The sequence below is a fragment of the Sapajus apella genome, unplaced genomic scaffold, assembly GCF_009761245.1.
Source record: "Sapajus apella isolate SASKATOON/1434 unplaced genomic scaffold, GSC_monkey_1.0 scaffold166, whole genome shotgun sequence".
In the NCBI taxonomy this organism is placed as follows: domain Eukaryota; kingdom Metazoa; phylum Chordata; class Mammalia; order Primates; family Cebidae; genus Sapajus; species Sapajus apella.
This window is the reverse complement of record NW_022437106.1, coordinates 2104454-2127804: the sequence shown is the minus strand read 5'-3', so window position 1 is coordinate 2127804 and position 23351 is coordinate 2104454. Positions and strand designations below refer to the sequence as shown.

General features: G+C 50.6%; 1 protein-coding gene across 2 annotated transcripts in view; it reads right to left on the bottom strand.

Annotated features, from left to right (window-relative positions):
* Positions 1–19436, bottom strand: part of ZC3H7B (zinc finger CCCH-type containing 7B) — a 55571-nt gene extending 36135 nt beyond the window's left edge. For both annotated transcript variants that reach the window (XM_032267220.1, XM_032267222.1), the window contains exon 1: positions 18981–19436. The gene's annotated coding sequence lies outside the window, so the exon portion shown is untranslated. The remainder of the gene's footprint in view (positions 1–18980) is intronic.
* Positions 19437–23351: the final 3915 nt, after the last annotated feature.

Genomic DNA, 23351 nt, shown 5'->3' with positions numbered 1-23351 from the left:
CGCTCCTGGATGGCGCCTTGGCTGCAGTGCCATTTAGCAAGCTGCAGAAGGAGCTGTCAGAGAGGTCTCCTTCCCCAGAGGACAGAGGAGTTAGGAGAAAACTCCGCTCCTCCAAGCTCTTGCGGTAGGCCTGATGGCTGTCAGGGAGCCCCACAGCAATCTGGAGGCTTAATTGTCTCTATGTGATGCTGTGCTTCAGCAGTCACATTTCATATCCACTCTCATTCGCACCTGGTTCCTTTTTTCTTAGAAGAGATAATCAGTAAAAGTAATATCAATCTTAATGTCTTTGTTCTTTCTTGACAAGTATGGAAAAGTGCTGATGCATTATGCTCCTTACCTCTTCTTGGCTACTAGAAAGCCTTGGGCCCCCATCTATATGACACGTGATGTACTTGACCCTATCACTGGCCACCAATGCCACGCCCTAGCTACCCTGCCCCCAGCTTTGTACTCAATAAAAGTCAGAGTGTGCAGACACTCAGGGCCACTGCCAGACTCCGCGCTTTGGTTAGCAGTGGACCCCTGGGTGCAAACTCTCCTTTTTCTATCTGTGTCTTGTGTCTTTTATTTCTACAGTTTCTCATCTCCACACCAGCAGAGAGGGGCTCAAAGGACCCTGTAAGGCTATACCTTTCAGCTGATGGCCCCAGCGATGTCTGCAGGGAGGAATGCCACACAGCAGATGCCACAGTGCACACATGTCACCTGCACTCAGGCAGAACGGGAACCCTGGCCCAGAGAAGGCCTCCAGACCTGGGGGCCATCTCAGCTTCCTCCCTCTTTCCACAGCCCACCTTCTGGCTGGTCAGTCCTTGCCATTCAGTCCACAAGCGGCCTGGGCTGGACCAGTTTGGGGGATGCCAGAGGTGATTCTGACATAGTCGCTGCCTGAAGGGAGCTTTTAGTCCAATAGATAAAGCAGCCCTTGCATTGGTCAGGCCTTGACATGTGCCTGCCACACATCTGTTGGCCTTGGAAGGCCTTGGTTCAGGGCTCTGGACCCAGACAGGCCTGGGTGTGAAGCTGAGTGCTCACACTCACGGTGTGACTTTGGGCCTCTGTCTCCTACCAGGAAGGTAAGGCTAACGGCAGCTCTTGCCACATCAGCCATGCTGAGGGTTCAGGAGCCACCGTGGACAGGATGCCTAGCACAAATCAACAGTCCCACAGTCGCAGGAAAATGTGTCATCAAACACTGCTCTGCCCCTTAGAAAAAGCTCTACAAGCGTTCCCTGGTATGGACATGACTACTATGACCCCATCCTAGTACAGGAGGCTAGCAGTTGTGGCCCTTGGTTGCCCACCCCCTGCCCAGCAGGCCTCTGGGTTGGTCTCTCTGTCCTCGGCTTCCCTGTCTGTGAAACTAGCCCTCATCTTCCCCATACCAGACTCCAGGCCCAGGCTCCAACAGGCTGCTGGTGGTCTTCCTGCCTCCTGGCCTTCGCTCTCATGGTTCCTTCCACCAATGCAGCAGGCTCCGTTCCACCCTTCGAGTGAAATCCCACCACCCTGCAGAGCCTAACTCCTGCAGCCAGTCTCTCCTGATCCCATTAACTGAACCCATGGGACACTCATTCATCCAATGTTTATTGGGAGCTGGGGAGCCACAGGTGGGGGCAGTGGTCAGTCCTTGCCCTGGAAGAGCACTGATCTCACAGGGGAGGTGAGGATGCATCCAGTTACCACACAGCACAGCCCGGCACCAACTGGGGAAGTGGCGGGAGGGGAGAAGGCCCCTGTGCACCTGACCGCCAGCATCACAGTGCACAGCCATAGCCAGTGGCCACCAAACCCTCCCACGTTTACCTGGGTCACAATCCCACATCCCCTACCACCACCTGCGGTGGCTGCCTATCCCAGATGACTGGACCAGCCTCCTCACAGCCCTGCCAACCTCAAGTACAGCATGGGGGTCTTAGAAAACTCTGCTGCCCGGAGCCTCTGATGATTCACTTCACCCAAATCCCTGCTGGCACCCATGGCGGCTTATGCCACAGGGAGCAATGGCCCCATTACCCTCTCAGGCCCTGCTCAGCCCCCATGGCTCTCCCATGAATCCACAGTGGTCAGAGAGAAATGCTGCCGCATCTGTCCTCCAGCCCTAGAGTCTGAGAAGCCTTAACAGTTACCAACACTGGGCTGGGCGCGGTGGCTCACGCCTGTAATCCCAGCACTTTGGGAGGCTGAGGCGAGTGGATCACAAGGTCAGGAATTCAAGACCAGCCTGGCTAAGATGGCAAAACCCCATCTCTACTAAAAATGTAAAAAAAATTAATCAGGCATGGTGGTGCGTGCCTGTAATCTCAGCTACTCAGGAGGCTGAGGCAGGAATTGCTTGAACCCGGGAGGCGGAGGGTGCAGTGAGCTGAGATTGTGTCACTGCACTCCAGCCTCGGTGACAGAGTGAGACTCAGTCTCAAAAAAAAAAAAGTTACCAATATTGCCATAGCCACTCTGAGCAGTAAAGTCCACAAGGCCTGAAGCCCGTGCCAGGGAACAAACGTTCGCTGCTCCTGAGGGTGCGAATGCTTCTCACACAGCCTGGCCATTTATGCACCTCTCTGATCCCCCAGCTGACTGGCTGGATGACCCTCCACACGCTCCTCTGTCTCTAAGTTACAGTTTCCTGCTCTGCAACACAGGGAGGACACACGGTGCTCTCGGCCAGGATTAACACAGAGGAGGCGTTCATTTCAGGGCCTAGGACACTGCAGGCACTTAATAAATGGTGGCTATCAGTACCTCAGAATCCCCATGCTGGACATTCAGTCTGACATTTGATATATGCCCACTACACGCAGATGAGAAAGCTGGGCTTCTGGCCTCCTGGCCAGACCTCACAATCTAGTCAGAGACATGGACAGATATTCAAATAGCTCCGTCCCAAAACAGACTTCTGTAGTAAACACAGGCTGGGAGGAGGCACAAAGAAAGTGGAAGCTCCTCAAAGGGGGCAACATTTAAATTGAGCTTCAAGGGATGAGTAGGAGTTGGTTTATTGCTGTCAGGGTGGGGAAGTCTACATGTGACAGTTTATGAAATCACTATCATCCCCTGCATTTCATCCAATCCCAACTGATGACCCTGAGGGCTGGGTTGCAATGAGACCACGTTTGAGAGATGAGGAAAATGAGGCCTAGAGAGGTCACGAAGCCTGCAGCCAGCAGGTGGGGGCCATGCCTGGAACAAATGACTTCAGGTCAGTGAAGACAGCGATGCTGTCCCTCCTCAGAACCAGGGATGGTGGCGCATACCTATGGTTCCGGCTACTTGGGAGGCCAAGGTAAGAAGATCACTTGAGTCCAGGAGGTTGAGCCTGCAGTGAGCCCTAATTGTCACTGTGCTCCAGCCTGGATGACAGAGCAAGATACTGTCTCAGAAAAAAAAAAAAAAAAAAAAAGTGTAGGCCAGGCGCAGTGGCTCATGCCTGTAATTCCAGCACTTCGGGAGGCCAAGGCAAGCAGATCACTTGAAATCAAGAGTTCAAGACCATCCTGGACACACAGTGAAACCCCATCTCTACCAAAAATACAAAAATTAGTCAGGCATGGTGGCATGTGCCCATAATCTCAGCTACTTGGGAGGCTGAGGCAGGAGAATTATTTAAACCCAGGAGGCGGAGGTTGTAGTGACAGAGCAAGACTCCGTCTCAAGAAAAAAAAAAAGGGTGAAAACTAAATAAGCACTGTAGCCTAGTAATGTACCAATTCCAATTTTCTGGACCATACAGGATATCACTATTCAGGGAAGCTAGGTAAAGGGAATTCTTTGTACTATTTTTGTAACTTCTTGTGAATAAAAAGTTAAAAAACAAACAGAGCTTTCCATGACAACACTACTAGGAGAACAAAGTCCAAGCTCTCATCCTGATTCATGCAGTACCGCAGGGCATGTCTGGCCTCTTTCTGCCCCACAGCCCGCCTGGAAAGTCATACTCCTGCAGCAATGGACCATCCGGCTTCCGGTCCAAGCTGCCAGCTGAGTGGGGCATCCTCCACACCCGCTGCTTCCCACCCTGGCTTAATGCCCACGACTTCTCTAAAGCTCAGCCAAGGTGGCTCCTCTACCAGGAAGGCTTCTTTCCCCAACCACTACTGCGCGCAGTACCCCAAGCTCACTGCAACCACTGTGCTCATCCTCAATAACTGAAACTATGTGCTTATGTCATCATCTCTCCCTAAACTATGAGCTGCTTGAAGGCAGACACTGTATCTGATTTATCTTTAAGCAGCCCAAATACCGTTGGGGGACCGGGTGCGGTGGCTCATTCGCCTGTAATCCCAGCACATTGGGAAGCTGAGGTGCATGGATCACTTGAGGTCAGGAGTTCAAGACTAGGTTGGCCAATTGTGGTGAAACCCTGTCTCTACTAAAAGTATAAAAAATTATCTGGGCATGGTGGCAGGTGCCTGTAATTCCAGCTACTCGGGAAGCTCAGGTAAATGAATCATTTGAACCAGGGAGGTGGATGTTGAGATCGCACCACTGTATTCCAACCTGGGCGACAGAGCGAAACTCCATCTCAAAAGAAAAAGAAACGGCCGGGCATGGTGGCTCATGCCTGTCATCCAAGCACTTTGGAGGCCAAGGCGGGCGGATCACCTGAGGTCGGGAGTTCAAGACCAGCCTGACCAACATAGTGAAACCCCATTTTTTCTTTTTTTTTAAATTGCATTTTAGGTTTTGGGGTACATGTGAAGAACATGCAAGGTTGTTGCATAGGTACACACATGGCAGTGTGATTTGCTGCCTTCCTCCCCTTCACCTATATCTGGCATTTCTCCCCATGCTGTCTCTCCCCAACTCCCCACCCCCCCGTCCCTTCCCTATTTCCCCCCAACAGACCCCAGTGTGTTGTGCTCCCCTCCCTGTGTCCATGTGTTCTCATTGTTCAACACCCGCCTATGAGTGAGAACATGTGAAATCCCGTTTTTTTTTTTTTTTTTTTAAAAAAAGAAAGAAACTTCGGGAAACCTATTTTGAGTAGGTAGTGCTCATGGATTTTAAAAAAACAGTGAGGGTGCTTTCAGTCACGTTTTGTTTTTTTTTTTTTGAGATGGAGGTTTGCTCCCTTGCCCAGGCTGGAGCGCAATAGCACATCTTGGCTCACCACAACCTCCGCGTACTCCTGCCTCAGCCTCCTGAGTAGCTGGAATTACAGGCATGCGCCACCACACCAGCTAATTCTGTATTTTTGGTAGAGACTGGGTTTCACAAGGTTGGTCAGGCTGGTCTCAAACTTCTGACCTTAAGTGATCCACCCACCTCAGCCTCCCAAAGTGCTGGGATTACAGGCATGAGCCACCATGCCCAGCCCATTTCTTTCTTTCTTTCTTTTTTTAAAGAGACAGGGTCTCACTCTGTCACCCAGGCTGGAGTGCAATGGCACCATCATAGTTCACTGCAGCTTCAACATCCTGGCTCAAGTGATTCTCCTGCCTCAGCCCCTGGAATAACTGGAGCACAAGCCACTGTACCTGGTTAATTTTTTTTTTTAACCTGGTTAATTTTTAATTTTTAGTAGAGATGGTGTCTCACTTTGTTGCTAGGCTGGCCTTGAACTCCTCTGTTCAAGCGATCTTCCCAACTAGGCCTTCCAACGAACTAGGATGACAGGCGTGAGCCACTACACTCAGCCTCAGTCATTTGTTAAGTTCTTTCTCCTACCAGAAACTGCTCTAAAAGCTTTAAATATAATAATCCTCACAACATCCCATAAGAAAGTACCATTACTTCCCCATCTTATGACGAGGAAACCAAGGCACAAGGAGGTGAAACAACCTGCCACGGTTACACAGCTGGTAAGTGATGATGGAGCTGGGATTTGACCTGGCAGTTGGCCTCTAGAGCCCACACTCTGTCACCTGTCTACCTGACAGCCCTCCTCTCCCCACTCCCACACCTCCCCCATTCCACCCCACACCTACCCCCCCCACCGCACCAGGCTGCCTCCAGGCACACCCCACCCCCTTGCACTCACTTTCCCAGGTTTAATGAAAGAGTGGCAGTCAGTCCAGACTGCAGACATGGCACACAGCACATGAACACTGTGTGAGGTTATGTCATCTCTAAAGACACCCGGCACTTCTCCTGACTCACTGGGCTCTTGATGGCTTCCTCAGAGAGACCAGGAAAGGTCTAATTTTGCCATCCTTAACTCTATTAGTCAGCATTCCAGGCCTGCAGATAGCCCTTCCCCACGGTCCTCATATGGCACATGTGCCCACCCTGAGGACCCTCTGCTCCAAGGTGGTCAGGGAGGAGTCATATCTCACTTCTGGGGGTTACCTGCAATATGTCAAGTACCTTCTATGGCAGGGATTCTAAATGGAGAGAACTCAAGGAAAACGTTTACAACCTGGCTTTCACTAACGCCTCCCTGATGTTTAGCTCTCTTTCCAATTATGAATGTAGGCAACACATGGCAGGAATATCTTTAAGCCACCTGTGACCCAGTCACCGCCAGAATCTTTTCCTATCACGTTTCAGTTGCTGCAGATATAACGAAATGTTCACCCTTATCACGTTTCAAATTAGAGTAGTTACATTAGACTGCTAGATCTGGTTTTTTTTTGTTTTTTTTTTTGAGACGGAGTTTCACTCATGTTACCCAGGCTGGAGTGCAATGGCGCGATCTTGGCTCACCGCAACCTCCGCCTCCTGGGTTCAGGCAATTCTCCTGCCTCAGCCTCCTGAGTAGCTGGGATTACAGGCACGCGCCACCATGCCCAGCTAATTTTTTGTATTTTTAGTAGAGGCGGGTTTTCACCATGTTGACCAGGATGGTCTCGATCTCTTGACCTCATGATCCACCCGCCTTGGCCTCCCAAAGTGCTGGGATTACAGGCTTGAGCCACCGCACCTGGCCTTAGATCTGGTTTTTTAATTGATACTATAATCCAAGATAACTGTTTTCCTTTGTAATCCTGTGTATTTCACTTTATAGTTTTTGCTTGTTCATTTGTTACTGGAGTGCAGTGGTGCGATCTCTGCTCACTGCAACCTCCGCCACCCCCCCTCTACTCCCCCGCTGAGTTCAAGTGATTCTCCGGGCCTCAGCCTCCCAAGTAGCTGAGATTACAGACAACCACCACCACACCCAGAGAGTTTTTTGTATCTTTTTAGTAGAGACAGGGTTTCACTTTGTTGGCCAAGCTGGTCTCAAACGCCTGACCTCGTGATCTTCCCGCGTCGGCCTTCCAAAGTGCTGGGATTACAGGCGTGAGCCACCGCGCCCCGCCTACATTTTTGTTTTTGAGACAAGGTCCTGCTCTGCTGTATAGGCGGGACTGCAGTAGAATGATCTCAGCTCACTGCAACCTCTGCCTCCTGGCGTCTAGCAATCCTCTCACCTTCAGCTTCCTGAATAGCTGGGACCACAGGCTATACCTGGCAACACCATGCCTGGCTGACTTTTTGTAAGTTTTGTAGAGACAGGGTTTTGCCATGTCGCCTAGGCTGGCACTTTATACATTTAAAAGCATGACAGGTTGGCCGGGTATGGTGGCTCACGCCTGTAATCCCCGCACTTTGGGAGGCCAAGGCGGGCAGATCATGAGGTCAGGAGTTCAAGACCAGCCTGACCAATACAGTGAAATCCCATCTCTACTAAAAATATGAAAATTAGCCAGGTGTGGTAGCGTATGCTTGTATTCCCAGCTACTCGGGAGGCTAAGGCAGGAGAACTGCTTGAACCCAGGAGGCAGAGGTTGCAGTGAGCCAAGATCGTGCCACTGCACTCCAGCCTGACAAAGTGAGACTCCATCACAAAAAATAAATAAATAAAAGAAAAAAGAAAAAAAAAAGAAAAGATGAAAACATGACAGGTCTCAAAAAAAAAAGAAAGGTCTGAAAAGATTTAGAAGCCCTATTTTAAGGAATCATATTATTTATCCACACAGTCATCTCAAAGGTGGGTGTTAATTACCCCACTTTTCACAGAAGGGATCTGTGACTCTCCCAAGGCCACACTGCTGCTGAGGAAGAAAGCGGGAGCTACTGGCAGGGCCCCTGGCTCCAGGAATGAATGTGGAATGGCAGCCTGCAGCTTGTGTTCTAGACAACTGGCCACCTTGAACAGAAACCAAAGTGCAGGAAACTTCCCCAGACCGCCCCAAATCCCTGGTCCCTACCCCATAAACTAAACTAAGAGTCAGTAGCAAAGCATACTCCTCTTTCCTCTAGCAGCATTCTGCTTACAAAGGGCTTCTACTTTCATAATATTGTCTTACCCTCCTGACAACCTGGGACCAAACTGAGCAGGAAGAGTTGAAATCCACATCCCTGTCTCCAGGAGCCTGGGCTCTAGCTTTTTTTTTTTTTTTTAAGACAGAGTCTCGCTCTGTCACCCAGGCTAGAGTGCAGTGGCTTGATCTTGGCTCACTGCAACCTCCACCTCCCAGGTTCAAGCAATTCTCCTGCCTCAGCCTCCAAATAACTAAGACTACAGGCGTGCATCACCACACTCAGCTATTTTTTTTGTTTTTGTTTTTTTGAGACAGAGTTTCGCTCTTATTACCCAGGCTGGAGTGCAATGGTGTGATCTCGGCTCACTGCAACCTCCGCTTCCTGGGTTCAGGCAATTCTCCTGCCTCAGCCTCCTGAGTAGCTGGGACTACAGGCACGCGCCACCATGCCCAGCTAATTTTTTTTTTTGTATTTTTAGTAGAGACGGCGTTTCACCATGTTGACCAGGATGGTCTCGATCTCTTGACCTCGTGATCCACCCGCCTCGGCCCCCCAAAGTGCTGGGATTACAGGCGTGAGCCACCGCACCCAGCTTTTTTTGTATTTTTAATAGAGATGGGGTTTCACCATGTTGGCCAGGCTGGTCTCAAACTCCTGACCTCAAGTGATCCACGCACCTTGACCTCCCAAAGTGCTGGGATTACAGGTGTGAGCTACCGCATCCGGCCCTGCTCCAACTTCTTCATCAAGACCTACCAATGTGGTGCTTAAAATAAGATGCTTAGAAAATACTAACTACCTTTTTAAAACAGAAAGTAACAGGTCATTGGCCAGGCATGATGGCTCATGCCTGTAATTCCAGCTACTTGGGAGGCTGAGGCAGGAGAATCACTTCAAAACTGGAGGCAGAGGCTATGGTGAGCCAAGATCACACAACTGCACTCCAGTCTGGGCAACAAGAGCAAAACTCCATCTCAAAAAAAAAAAAACAAAAAACAAGTAACAGAAGGTCATTGTAAAAGTTTTGGAAATTATAGGCAAGTATTAAAAAATTAACCAGGCCGGGCGCGGTGGCTCAAGCCTGTAATCCCAGCACTTTGGGAGGCCGAGGCAGGTGGATCACGAGGTCAAGAGATCGAGACCATCCTGGTCAACATGGTGAAACCCCGTCTCTACTAAAAATACAAAACATTAGCTGGGCATGGTGGCGCGTGCCTGTAATCCCAGCTACTGAGGAGGTTGAGGCAGGAGAATTGCCTGAACCCGGGAGGCGGAGGTTGCGGTGAGCCGAGATCACGCCAGCCTGAGTAACAAGAGTGAAACTCTGTCTCAAAAAATAAATAAATAAATAAATAAATAATTAACCAGAGTCACCCAGAGGCCCATAGCTCAGAGTGACTGCCTAACACTGTGGTGTACTTTGTTCTCCTTGAGAAGCTGATTAGTCACTGCTCCTGCTCCCAGGGAGCTCGAAATCCTTGTGGTGCACCCGTGGCATCAAGAGTTTCCAGCACTGCTCTGCATAATAAAAAAAATTACATCTATAATTTTTTTTTTTGAGACAGAGTCTCACTCTTGTTGCCCAGGCTAGAGTGCAATGGTGCCATCTGGGCTCACAGCAATCTCTGCCTCCCGGGTTCAAGCGATTCTCCTGCCTCAGCTTCCCAAGTAGCTGGGATTACAGGCATGCGCCACCACACCCACCCAATTTTTGTATTTTCAGTAGAGACGGGGTTTCTCCATGTTGGTAGGGTTGGTCTCGAACTCCCAACCTCAGGTGATCGCCCATCTTGGCTTCCCAAACTGCTGGGATCAGAGGCATGAGCCATGGCGCCCAACTCATAATGGACATAATTATCCTATAAGTTTTCATTCAGTCAATGCCATTTCTTTGCAGTTTCTCTGCCCAGTCCTGGGCTGTTTGGCAAGGACTATTCTGTGGCCAACTTGTTATTCATTTGTTCAGCAAATAACCACGAAGCACCTTTAGAGCAAGGGGCCCTACCAGGTGCTAAGGGAACACGGTTAATAAAGTCCCTGGCCTAGGGGAGCTTGTCATCCTTGGATGGGAAGACAAATAAACCAGCGTGAAATGCACACGACAAGTAAAAATAGAGAACAGAGTCACAAGGAAGCTGAAGCAGGAAACAAGGCATGGAGTGAAGGAAAGTACAATAGGGCCAGGCGCAGTGGCTTACCCCTGTAATCCCAGCACTTTGGGATGACAAGGTGGGCGGATCACTTGAGGCCAGGAGTTCAAGACCGGCCTGGCCAACATGATGAAACCGCATCTCTACTAAAAAATACAAAAATTAGGCCGGGCATGGTGGTGGGCACCTATAATCCTAGCTACTCAGGAGGCTAAGGCAGGAGAATCGTTTGAACGCAGGAGGTCAAGGTTGTAGTGAGCCGAGATCGCATTACTGCACTCTAGTCTGGGCGAGAGAGCGACACTTTATCGCAAAAAAAGAAAAAAGAAAGCAGACTGGGAGTTTAGGGCAGGCCCTTAAGAGGAAGCTGGCATTTAAGAGAGACAAAGATCCAGCCATGGAAGATGGGCGGTGGGGTAAGAGGGCACCTACCTAGGAGGGAGCAGGGTACAGGCAATGGCCCTGAGGTGGGAACAAGGTGTTAATGTTCCAGGGAAACTCAGAAGGCCAGCGTGGCTGCAGCACCCAAGCAAGAGCAAGCCACGTGGGAGGCAAAGTGCAAGGGGCAGGTGAGGCTGGTCCCAGAGCCACTCACAGGCATGCCAGGAACCAGGGCTGTGTTTTGCGTGAGTCAGGAAACTGTGGGAGGGTTTTCAGCACTGGAGTGACAGGAGCTTATTTATTTATTTATTTATTTATTTACCATTTTATATTTTATTTTTTTGAGACGGAGTTTTACTCTTGTTGCTCAGGCTGAAGTGCAGTGGCACAATCTCGGCTTACTGCAACCTCCGCCTTCCGGTTTCAAGTGATTCTCCTGCCGTACCACCCCCCTGAGTAGCTGGATTACAGCAGGCACCTACCACCATGCCCAGCTAATTTTTCTATTTTTAGTGGAGACAGGGTTTCACCATGTTGGCCAGGATGGTCTGGAACTCCTGACCATGTGATCCACCTGCCTTGGTCTCCCAAAGTGCTGGGATTATAGGTGTGAGCCACCATGCCTGGCTGACAGGAGCTTATTTATTTTGCAAGAAGATCCCTTTGGTTACTGCAGGGAGGATGGATGACAAGAGACGATGCTGGGAGATTGGTTAGGAGGCTACTGCAGTGGTCCAAGCCTGGATCAAGGCAGACGGTGAAGAAGATTCAGGAATATTCAGAAGGCTATTAAATTATCACAACTACAACCCCTGACGCAGATTCGATTGGATTAGTAGGGCCATTTCACAGAAAAGGAGATAGAAGCCAAGAATGACAAAAAGATCATGCCCCCATCACGCAGCCAGCATGTGCAGGAGTTGGGAATGAAACTCGGGACTTTGGGCTCCCTGCCCTGTGTTCCTCGGCCTGTGGAGGGACAGGGCATGACAGAGGGAAGCTCAGGGAACAAGAGCATAGCTGAACCAGGGCGACCTCTGAAAACCCCAGGAGGGCCAGAGCCCCCACCTTCCCCACAGCGCTCACAGGAAGTGCTCAATGAATGATCATTGGCCGGCCCTCGCATTTCAGAAACACAAACCAACCGGAAGACACGGTTCTTGGTCTCAAAGAATCCAGTACACTGTTTCCTTCCCGAGTCACAGCATGGACTGGGTAGGACGGCTAGCAGGTGGGTGATGCCTCAGTCTTTTTCTTCTGAAAAATAGGGACACCTCTTACTTTACCACGAAAGATGGTCATGACAATTAATGAGAGACTTTAGACACAACAGGACACAAATGTTGGTGGTAGTTAGAATTTCCAGACTGATAAGAAAGAGCTTCTGCCGGGCGCAGTGGCTCACGCCTGTAATCCCAGCACTTTGGGAGGAGGAGGCAGGCAGATCACCTGAGGTCGGGAGTTTGAGACTAGCTTGACCAATAAGGAAAAACCCTGTCTCTACTAAAAATACAAAAATTAGCCGGGCATGGTGGCATGCGCCTGTAGTCCCAGCTACTCGGGAGGGTGAGTCAGGAGAATCGCTTGAACCTGGGAGGCGCAGGTTGCAGTGAGCTGAGATTACACCACTGCACTCCAGCCTGGGCAACAAAAGCGAAACTCTGTCTATAAAAAAAAAAAAAAGAAAAAGAAAACAGCTTCAAGGAAACTGGAAGTAACTTAAAGGCTGTCTCCTGCATAGCAGCTAAGACCTGAGACGTCAAATGGCTTCATCTGACTCCCTTCTGTATGTCAGCTGTGTGATCTCAGCAGTGTTACTTAGTCTCTCTGAGCCTCAGGCTCCTCAACTACAAGATGGGGCTGCTAATGACTGCTCCTGCCTCAAAGAGCTGTTAAGTGGATTCATGAGAGAAGGCGTAGGAAATGCCAAGCACGATGCTGGTATACAGTGGTGTTAACTAATATGTGGGCTGCTGTGGTATCACCACAATCACCACCAAGCTCTTGTCTTATCCTCTGATGCTGAGACGCTCTGATGCTGCAGAACTGAAGTTACCAGATGTTTCTCAAGGGACAGGGTTCTGAATGCAGGAATGTTCCTCCCTCTGGGCCTCCATAGCCTGGTGGGGAGATGGCACCAATACAACCAACACGCCTGCAAAGAAACAGTCTCCCTGGGGGGAATGAATTCAGTGGGAAGGAGTCTGTAGCTGGTGCTGACAGGGAAAGGAAACATAAAGGAAAAGTTTGTTTTCCAGGGGCCATGAAATGTGATGAAAGGAGCTGGCTTCTGTGGAGACTCCTGGGAGCTGACACAGTACTCACTTCATCAGCTCATCCCAAGCTCCAGCTTCCGGCTGCAGCACCTCCACCCACCACCCCCCTTCACCCGCATTCCCCCTATCTGAACAACCTCAGGTCTCCCCAGAGGCCCCTTCCCAGGCCCACACCAGGCCAACTCCAGAGCCAGACATCCTGGGTTGGCTCTGCAGCTTTGCCCCTTCTGCACTTCACTGAACCTCTCTATGCCAGTTTCTTCACCTGTAAAATGGCGATATTTATAGTGCCTCCCTCTAGGGCTGTTATAAGAATTAAACAAAGGCTAGGCGCAGTGGCTCATGCCTGCAATCCCAGCGCTGTGGGAGGCTGAGGTGGGTGGGTCTGGAGTTCAAGGCCAGCCTGGCCAACATGGTGAAACCCTGTCTCTACTAAAAATACAAAAATTCACTGGGCGTGATGGCGCACACCTGTAATCCCAGCTACTCATGCAGCGGAGATAGGAGAATCACTTGAACCAGGGAGGCGGAGGGTGCAGTGAGTCGAGGTCGCACCACTGCACTCCAGTCTGGGTGATAAGAGTGTAACTCCATCTCAAAAAAAAAAAAGAAATAACCTAACTTAGGAAAAAGCACTTGCAACAGGGCCTAAAGAATTGCTGGACTGCTGATTGCTAAATTAATAAAAATTTTAAAATACCTCTAGCTCCTTTCATCTGAGTTTCTTATCCTGACCCCCAGACATGGGTTATCATTAAATGTCATCAAATCTCTCAGGGCTCCTTTTCTGAAGGGGAAATTGAGGCCCAGAGAATCAAAGGGATCACGACGGCAGAGTCTGACTTGAACCCAAAGTCATCTCTGCCCACTAGACTGTGGCTGTACCGTCCCCGACTTTGTAAATGTCAATGCCTCTGCTTAGAACATCTTTTCTCTGGCTTTTCAACCTATCCTCAGATGTTCAAATGGCACTTCTAGGAAGACCTTCCACTCTTGGGCAAAATAAACCCTCCTCCTCTACACTGGGGCATAATTGAATTTGACAACACAATGGCTGAATGTGTCATCCTGGCACCGCCTCTGGGGCTGGAGGCACACAGGGTGAATCAGACCCAGTTCCTTCCTTGGGAAGCTCAGATTAATGGTCCATATCTATATCATCCCAAGCTCCAAGCCCCTCCAGGGTGCTGAGTTTGCACTCAGCAGGCACTGAGGAACCGAACCTGCTCAGATCCAGTCTGAACACGCTCAGGGCCCAGTCCTCCTTCTACTGCCATCCTGCCTTCTCTATTTAAAAACCTACTGAGAGTGCTTTCACTGGGCCAGTCCTGCAGGGCCCTGGGACATAGCCAGTTCCGAAGAACTCCTTGGTCTTGGGGAGCTTGCTGACCATTCAGCCTGAGCCCCTACCCTGGTTGCAGTTGCTAATTCAGACCATCTGATCTCTGGGGTTTTTTTTTCTTTTTTTTTTTTTTTGAGATGGAGTTTCACTCTGTCGTCCAGGCTGGAGTGCAGTGGCACAATCTTGACTCACTGTAACCTCCACCCTGCAGGTTCAAGCGATTATCCTGCCTCAGCCTCCCTAGTAGCTGGGATCACAGGCGCCTGCCACCAGGCAGGGCTAATTTTTATGTTTTTCGTGGAGATGGGGTTTCAAGACGTTGGCCAGGCTGGTCTCGAATTCCTGACCTCAAGTGATCAGCTCGCCTTGGCCTCCCAAAGTGCTGGGATTACAGACTGGTCCCTGTTCTTGCTTAAGTATCTGAGAGGAAGGTGGCTGCAGAGGGCAGGGCACACCTAAGAGTCAAGAGGTCTGGATTCAAATCCTTTGGGTGGACCTTAGGCTGGGCACACAAACCCTGTGTTCCTCAATTTCTTTTTTTTTTCTTTCTTTTTTTTTTTTTTTGAGTCAGAGTCTCTCTCTGTTGCCCAGGTGGGAGTACAGTGGTATAAACTCGGCTCACTGCAAACTTCGCCTCTTGGGTTCAAGTGATTCTGCTGCCTCAGCCTCCCAAATCCCTGTATCGGGGTTTACAGGCATGTGCCACAATGCTCAGCTAATTTTTACAATTTTAGTAGAGACAGGGTTTTGCCATGTTGGCCAGGCTGGTCTCGAACTCCTGACCTCAAGTGATCCACCCACCTTGGCCTCCCAAAGTGCTAGGATTACAGGCATGAGCCACCGCGCCTGGCCCTCAATTTCTTCATCTGTGAAATGGAGATTACAATGCCCACCCCTCATGGAGCTACTATAACAATTAGAAGGCCGGGCGCGGTGGCTCAAGCCTGTAATCCCAGCACTTTGGAAGGCCGAGGCGGGTGGATCACGAGGTCAAGAGATCGAGACCATCCTGGTCAACATGGTGAAACCCCGTCTCTACTAAAAATACAAAAATTAGCTGGGCATGGTGGCGTGTGCCTGTAATCCCAGCTACTCAGGAGGCTGAGGCAGGAGAATTGCCTGAACCCAGGAGGCGGAGGTTGCGGTGAGCCAAGATCACGCCATTGCACTCCAGCCTGGGTAACAAGAGCGAAACTCCGTCTCAAAAAAAAAAAAAAAAAAAAAAAAAAAAAAAACAATTAGAGATCATGTAAGTCAACCTCCCAGCACAGAAGCACTTGTGGCTAACCCAGAAATTCCTTTCTTCTCCACCCTAGCAAGCCTCCCCATTTTTTCAAGTTCAGATTCTACTTCCTGGAAGAAGCCTTCTCTAACTTTTCCAGATAACCTTGAGCTCTCTTCTCTCCACTCCCACTGCATTGACCCCAGAATTCTCATGTTCTCATTGGTTCACTAGAGTGAACTTTCTCTTTCCAGCCAGATAATAAATGACAAACTCAATCGCAAACCTCCCCCACAAGAGGCACTTGAAAAGTAACTTGCAGACAGGCATGAGGTGGCTCAAGCCTGTAACCCCAGCACTTTGGGAGGCCAAGATGCGCAGGTATATTGAGACCAGGAGTTCAAGACCAGCCTGAGCAACATGGCAAGACCCTGTCTCTACTAAAAATACAAAAATTAGCTGGGTGTAGTGGTGGGTGCTTGTAGTCCCAGGCTTCAGGAGGCTGAGACACGAGAACTGCTTGAACCTGGGAGGTTGCAGTGAGCCAAGATCGTGCTACTGCACTCCAGCCTGGGTGACAGAGAGAAACTCTGTCAAAGAAAGAAAGAGCTTAGCGCGATGGCTCACGCCTCTAATCCTGGCACTTTGGGAGGTCAAGGCAGGCGGATCATGAGGACAGAGGTCGAGACTAGCTTGACCAACACGGTGAAACCCCGTCTCCACTAAAAATACAGAATTAGCCAGGTGTGGTGGCACATCCTGTAATCCAGTTACTCAGGAGGCTGAGGCAGGAGAATTGCTTGAACCCAGGAGGTGGAGGTTGCAGTGAGCCGAGATGGAGCCACTGCAATCCAGCCTGGGCAATAGAGTGAGACTCCGTCGAATAAAAGAGAGAAACAGATAAAGTGGGAAGGAGAAGAAAGAGAATAAAGAAAAGAAACTTGAGCCAGGCTTGGTGGTTCATGCCTGTAACCCAGTCCCTTTGGGAGGCCAGGGCAGGAAGATTGCTTGGGCCTGGTAGATTGAACGACGATTGTACTAATGTACTCCAGCCTGGGTGACAGAGTGAGACCGTGTCTCAAAATAAAAAAGAAAAGGAAAAGTCACTTGCTAAGGTAGCCCGGGACCCTGGGAAAGGGTGACGATTCACAGCCAGAAAACTGTGTGGGATTCCTACCTCTGCCGTCTGACTTTCCAGCAAGACTCACAATTCAGCCTAAGGTTTCTCATCTGGAAAATGTCTACCTGACACAATTACTATGGAGGACAGATGAGCCAACACACGTGAAAGCCTTTTTGATTTTTTTTAATTTTTTTTTTTTAAGACTCAGTCTTGCACTTTTCTGCCAGGCTGGAGTGCAGTGGACCATCTTGGCTCACTGTAACCTCCATGTTCCAGGTTCAAGCGATTCTCCTGCCTCAGCCTCCCAAGTAGCTGGGATTATAGGCAGCCACCACCACATCCAGCTAATTTTTGTATTTTTAGTGGAGACAGGGTTTCACTGGGTTGGCCAGGCTAGTCTCAAACTCCTGACCTCGGGTGATCCGCCCACCTCGGCCTCCCAAAGTGCTGGGATTCCAGGCGTGAGTCACCATGCCCGGCCCTCCTTTTGTTGTAAACTAAAAAGTGATATTTTAAGGATTATGATTTTCAGATTGAGGGGTTATAATTTTCAGATTCTCTACCCATGTCTCAACCGACATCTCAGCTTTCCTACACCTAAGACTCAAGAGATCAGCGCATCCCACCAACCTTCTTAGCCTCACAATAATCTACCAAAATCCACATTCCTGTGTAACCTATACAAAAGCCAGCGGCTAAGAACTCCCAGTATCCACAGAACAGAAACTTTATCCCAGCTCAGGGACAACAAAGTCTCTCTCCCATCCTCAGATCTCATCCCTTCTGGACACAGGTTTCTTCTTCCCACCTTAAGGTTCTCCACTTCTCAAATATGCTCCCTCTGAGTGTCGACCAGGTGTCATTTCTACCTTCTAGGGCAGTCCAACTTCTATGCGAGGTGAACGTGGGGAAAAGAGACCCCCACGGAGCGGGATGGGTGTATGTGTGTGTAGGGGGGAGTATTGGTAGTAGAACTAAAGATTCCGCCAGCATTTTGTGTCCAACACGGTTGCTACATGTACTATAATTATCTCATTTGTGTGACAATTCAAGGATCTGCATTCTGCTATTTTCATCAGGCTGAACTGCAGATGCTGAGGAGTATGGCAAGAAGTTGGGGTTCAGAGTCTGATGCCAAAGCTAGCAACCCGAGAAACAAAACCGCTGATCACCAGCTCCCTCCCCACTCAGGCCCAGCCCCCTTTTTCGAGACCCCAGACCCCCCACGCAAGGTCCTAACCCCCTAGGATTCCCCATCAATGCTCTGTCCGCAACACAGGCATCAGGTTCTATCAGAGGGAGCTGTTTTTACACGATCATTTCTCTTCCTGGGAAAACGGCTTTGTCTGCGAAAGACCCCCCAACCAGGCGCCTTATAAACACCCAAATCAGACACAGTTTTAAGGAGAAAGGAGGGGAAAGAGGGAGGGAGTAAGCCCGGAGTGAGGCCCCCAGGCTCGCTGCGGGCAGGATGGGGATATGAGGCCGGGGTCCGCGGCTCCCAGGCCCCCAGCCCCATCAGGCACCCCCCCCCCCCCCCTCAGGCGTCAGAGCCGACATCCGAAGCCCCCCTAGCGCTTACTCCCTGGACGGCCAAGGGCCTCCCACAGGCCTCGGAGCCCAGAAACTGATCCTGCCACCGGAAACGCCCCCCTGCCCAGCAGGCCCAGACCGCGCCCCCCTTTCCTGCCGCCCCCTTCCCGCGGGCCCGGCTGCAGGCCCCGGATCCCCGGGCTTGCGTGGCCGCCGCAGCCGAAAGAGGTGGCCCGTCTGGCGGCCGCGCTCCCCGGCCCTCGCCGCGGCCCCTCCAACTGAGGGTGCTGCAGAGCCAAGGCGAACACAAAAGGAAGGGGGGCCCTGCCAGCGACTCCCCTGTCAGTCTCCGAGACCCCCTGGGCGGGAGTCGGCAGAGCATCGGGGGACCCCAGAAGCTCCGGACGCCGGAAAGGCCCCACGAAAATTCCAACACAGCTCCTGGGGGCTGCAGGGGCGGCCAAGTCTTCCCAGGGCAGGTGCCCCCGGCCGCACGGTAACTTAGAAACTTTGGGGCAGGGCACGGGGACCGGGATCCCCAAAAAAGGAGGAAATGGGGGTTTAGAGACAATTTATTTTTTGCAAAAATCCCACTTTCCATGTGGCCCGGCGTGCAGCCCCGGCCTGGACAGGGCTCTGGGCGCCTCCTCCCCGGTCCGGTCCGGCCCGACCCGGGCGTCCCCGAACCGCAGCGCGCGGGCGGCCCCGGACGCGGTGGCCTCGGCCTCTGCCCCGCGGGGCTCGGGCCGCGCCAAGCACTCACCTCCGCCGGGCTGCGCTTCCCGCGGGTCTGCGCCGAGCCCGATAAATGGTATGCTATGACTAGAGGTATGATTACGTTATTATTATTATTAGTAATAATAAGAGTAAATGCTATTTAATTACGGGCGGCCGCATCCTGCTCCCGGCGCCGCCGCCCCGGCAGCTCCGTCCATGTGGCTCCGGAGCGCTTTACTTTCATTTCCAGCCCCTCGGCCAGCCGCTCGCGGCAGCACCCGCTGGAGGCACCGTCTCCCTGCAGCGCTTCCTCCTCGGGTCCTAGAGAGCGCGGCTCCCGTCGCCTTGGCGCGCCCGGGATGGGCGGCGCGGGCTGCGCACCTGGGGAGAAAGGCGGGGGTGGCGGGGGGCGGGGGAGGGGGTGGGCGAGTCGGGGAAGCCCCACTTCCCTGTGGAAAGCTCATGCTTGGAATTCACCTTTGTTTTTTTTAAAGTGTCCTGACTTTTAGGAGGGGTTTCTTTTGGCAGTTCTGCATTTCTAGGCTGATGCTGCTCAGACCCACTGCCTCCGCCCTTCCCCATCTGTGTCAAAAGCCCCCAGGCTTCCAGGTGCTTTCAAGGAAGGCTCCCCAAAACCCTGGTTGCGTTGTGCTCTCGTCACTGATGGGAATCGGAGACACAGAGAGGAATCAGGACCTCGCTTGGCTGGAGTTTTATGCATAGGATGTTAAAATATATATATATTAAATGACATTTGTTAAAGACTATAAGGCCACTTTATTGAGGGGAGGAGCATCATGATGGGTGTAGGAACCACTGCAGTGGGTTTGGCAGGGCGGGAGAATATTTGGGCTCAATTCGGAATTCAGCATGGGCAATTGGGAATTTATAGGGAAGGAGCAAGGATTCACTGATTGAGGGTAGTTGGATAGGAAATTACAACAGAGACAAGGGAGGATTCGGGCTTAAACACACCTAACAAGAATCTTGTGAAGGCAGACCAAGGTGATCAGACATCACCTGGGGAATGGTGGAGAATGAGGAACCTGATTAGATATTGACAATCAGGGCTGGGTGCAGTGGTTCACGCCTGTGATCTCAGCACTTTGGGAGTCCGAGACAGGTGGATCACCTGAGGTCAGGAGTTCAAGACCAGCTTGGGCAACATAGTGAGACCCTTTCTCTACAAAAAAATTAAAGAATTCCCTGGTGTGGTGGCATGCTTCTGTAGTCACAGCTACTCTGGAGGCTGAGGCAGGAGGATCACTTGAGGCCAGGAGTTTGAGGCTGCAGTGAGCTATGATCTTGCTATCTGCACTCCAGCTTGGGTTACAGAGCAAAGCCCTTTCCCTAAAAACAAAACAAAACTGCATAATGTAAAGATTAACACAGAAGTTAAAAAGTCAAGACCTAGTTGAAAAGTTCAGGGGAGCCTAAATAGAGTTTAGTCAAGGAGAGAATCTTTGCCAGGGATCTTTCTAGAAAGAATTTGAGGCTGCTTAGAAGACCTACTAGGGAAAAGGAGATTAACCAGACAGACCAGCTATACATTTTCATGACACTGCCTCAGTACTGAAGAGGCTACATTTGAATCCACAGCTCATGATCCAAAGAGTGTTCATTTACCACTACCTGCCCCATTGGCTCCTGGAGGACTCTCAAGAGCTCTCTGATTTCCTTCTTGATCCTCTTCATTTTACACACATGGACATACACACACATTTGTGTGTGTGTGTGTGTGTGTGTGTGTGTGTGTGTGTGTGTATACATACATTTTTTTTTTTTTTTTTTTGAGACGGAGTTTTGCTTTTGTTGCCCAGGCTGGAGTGCAATGGCACGATCTCGGCTCACCGCAACCTCCGCCTCCTGGGTTCAGGCAATTCTCCTGCCTCAGCCTCCTGAGTAGCTGGGATTATAGGCACGCGCCACCATGCCCAGCTAATTTTTTGTATTTTTAGTAGAGACGGGGTTTCACCGTGTTGACCAGGATGGTCTTGATCTCTTGACCTCGTGATCCACCCATCTCGGCCTCCCAAAGTGCTGGGATTACAGGCTTGAGCCACCGCGCCCGGCCACATTTTTTTTTTTTTTTTTAAACCACCTGGCTCTGTTGCCAGGGTCCAGGCTGGAGTGCAGTGGTGAGATCTCGGCTCACTGCAGCCTCCACCTCCCAGGTTCAAGCAATTCTCTTGCCTCAGCCTCCAGAGTAGCTGGGACTACAGGTGCATGCCACCATGCCTAGCTTATTTTTTGTTTTTGTTTTTTTTTTTAGTAGAGTCAGAGTGTCACCATGTTGGCCAGGATGGTCTCGATCTCTTGACCTTGTGATCCACCCACCTCAGCCTCCCAAAGCGCTGGGATTACAGGCGATATATTTTTAATTTATTTCAGATCAGCTGTGAGCCTGGCAGACTTTATCTTTACAAATGTTATCTCTTCCACAAACATTTGTGCCAGACTCAATCTTAGGAACCGGGGATATAACAGTGAGACAAATTTTAAATATTTTAATGCACCATGATAAGTTCTAGGAGAGACAAGAACCTGGCACTGTGTTTACTTTTTTTTTTTTTTTTTTTTCAGATAGGATCTGACTCTCTTGCAGAGGCTGGAGGATAGTAGTATGTGATCATGGCTCACTGCAGCCTCCAGCTTCCGGGCTCACATGATCCTCCTGCCTCAGCCTCCCAAGTAGCTGAGACCACAGGTATGCACCCCTACTTCCAACTAATTTTTTAATTTTTTTTGTAGAGATGGGGTGGGGTCACATGTTGTCCAGGCTGGTCTCGAACTCCTGGACTCAAGTGATCCTCCTGCCTCGGCCTCCTAAAGTGCTGGGATTATAGGTGTGAGCCGCTGCACACAATCTGTGTCTATCTATTTAATTCTCACAGTAATACTGGAAGATTGGTTTCATCATGCCCATTTTCAGATGAGAAACTGTAGCTCAGAATGAAATGACTTGCCCAAGGTAGCAGTTCTGGCTCCAGAGTCTGTGTAGTTTACGTGGCCTCCTACGCTTTCCTCTGTCTCTGCTTTAAGGCAGACTTTAAAGGGGAACAAAATGCACCTGCACCTGCAAAAGTTCTCAGACTCTTCCCTCTTTCGGTGCCTTCTCCCTCCTCACTACTCTGAGAGCCACAAACAAAAAGACAGCCTCAGCTGAGCATGGTGGTTCATGCCTGTAATCCCAGCACTTTGGGAGGCTGAGGCAGGCAGATCACCTGAGGTCAGGAGTTCGAGACCAGCGTGACCAACATGGAGAAATCCCATCTCTACTAAAAACACAATATCAGTCAGATATGGTGGCATGCGCCTGTAATCGCAGCTACTCAGGTTGCTGAGGCAGAAGAATGGCTTGAACCCAGGAGAAGGAGGCTTCGGAGAGCTGAGATCGCGTCATTGCACTCCAGTCTGGGCAAGAAGAGCGAAACTCTGTCTCAAAAGAAAAAAAGACAGCCTCAGCTGTGTGGTATCTGACAGCTATAATTGCATCACTTCGGGAGGCTGAGGTGGGAGGAATGATTCCTCAGCTCAGGAGTTCTGGACCAGCTTTGGCAACATAGTAAGAGCCCATCTCTCTCTTTTTTTTTTTGAGATGGAGTCTCACTCTGTTGCCCAATCTCGAGTGCAGTGGCTCACTGCAACCTCTGCCTCCCAGGTTCAAGTGATTCTCCTGCCTCAGCCTCCTGAGTAGCTGGGATTACAGGTGTCCACTACCACGACTGGTTTTTATATTTGTAGTAGAGACGGGGTTTCACGATGTTGGCCAGGCTGGTCTCAAACTCCTGACCTCATGATCTGCCCACCTCGGCCTCCCAAAGTGCTGGGATTACAGGCGTGAGCCACCACACCTGGCCTCTTTTTTTTTTTTTTTCTTTTTTTTGAGACCAGGTCTCGCTCTGTCACCAAGGCTGGAGTGCAGTGGCGCAATCCTGGCTCACTGCAACCTCTGCCTCCCGGGTCAAGTGATTCTCATTCCTCAGCCTCCTGAATAGCTGGGATTACAGAAATGTGCCACCCTGCCAAGCTAATTTTTTTGTATTTTTAAAAATAGAGTTGGGGTTTTGCAATGTCAGTCAGGCTGGTCTCAAACTCCCTGCCTCAAGTTATCCGCCCACCTTAGCCTCCTAAAGTGCTAGGATTCAGGCATGAGCCACCTCGCCCAGCCTGTGAGATCCTATCTCTACAAAAAATCAAAAAGTTAGTGAGGTGTGAGCCAGTGCAGCGCAGTGGCTCACGCCTGTAATCCCAGCACTTTGGGAGGCCGAGGCAGGCAGATCACGAGGTCAGGAGTTCGAGACCACCCTGGCCAATATGGAGAAACCCTGTCTCTACTAAAAACTACAAAAATTAGCTGGGCGTGGTGGCACGCGCTTATAGTTCCAGCTACTCGGGAGGCTGAGACAGGAGAATG